Below are 708 nucleotides of genomic sequence, written 5' to 3'. Positions count from 1 at the left end.
GAGTAAGAGCTTCTACTTTGGTTTTGACATGGTCGAGTCCATTTACTTCGTACATCCTGCCTTTTGTTTGTGATTTTGTACGGAGTTCGCTCACTTCCCCATTGATAATCATTTTGAACCATATTTTCTATGTGCTAACAAACATCTTGGAAAGGCTTTTCCATTAGTGCGCCACCAGCAGCAATGTCTATGGTTAATCTTGTGTTGTACAAGAGACCGTTGTAGATGGTATGAATAATTATCCATTGTTCCATACCGTGATGCGGAGAAAGTCTCAACATGTCTTTATATCTCTCCCATGCTTTGGAAAGTGATTCTCTATCTTTCTGTCTAAATCCATTGAGTTGGCTTCTTAGCATAGCAATTTTGCTAGGTGGAAAGTATCGGGCTAAGAAGGATTTCTTCAATTCGTTCTATGTAGTAATGGAGTTTGAGGGTAGAAATTATAGCCAAGCTCTCACTCTATCCCTTAGGGAAAATGGGAAGAGACGTAGTCTTATAGCTTCAGGGCTAACAGTATTGACCTTCAACGTGTCAGCATATTGCACAAACACAAATAAATGCAAATTAGGATCCTCTGTAGGATTTCCAAAGAACTGGTTTTGTTGCATAGTTTGCAACAAAGTATGTTTCAGCTCGAAATTGTTTACCTCAATGGCAGGGGGTGTAATACTCGAATATGGATCCTCTTGAGAGGGAGCAACAAAA

At 39.5% G+C, this 708-nt stretch overlaps 1 non-coding gene across 1 annotated transcript; it reads left to right on the top strand.

The window, feature by feature from the left end:
* The first annotated feature begins 252 nt into the window (after positions 1–252).
* LOC131608422 (small nucleolar RNA R71) lies at positions 253–359 on the top strand. The gene has a single exon (XR_009285684.1). It is a non-coding gene; the product is annotated as a small nucleolar RNA R71 (small nucleolar RNA).
* The last annotated feature ends 349 nt before the right edge of the window (positions 360–708 follow it).

Source organism: Vicia villosa, linkage group LG5 (genome assembly GCF_029867415.1).
Source record: "Vicia villosa cultivar HV-30 ecotype Madison, WI linkage group LG5, Vvil1.0, whole genome shotgun sequence".
Classification (NCBI taxonomy): Eukaryota; Viridiplantae; Streptophyta; class Magnoliopsida; order Fabales; family Fabaceae; genus Vicia; species Vicia villosa.
This window is presented reverse-complemented; position numbering and strand designations above follow the sequence as displayed.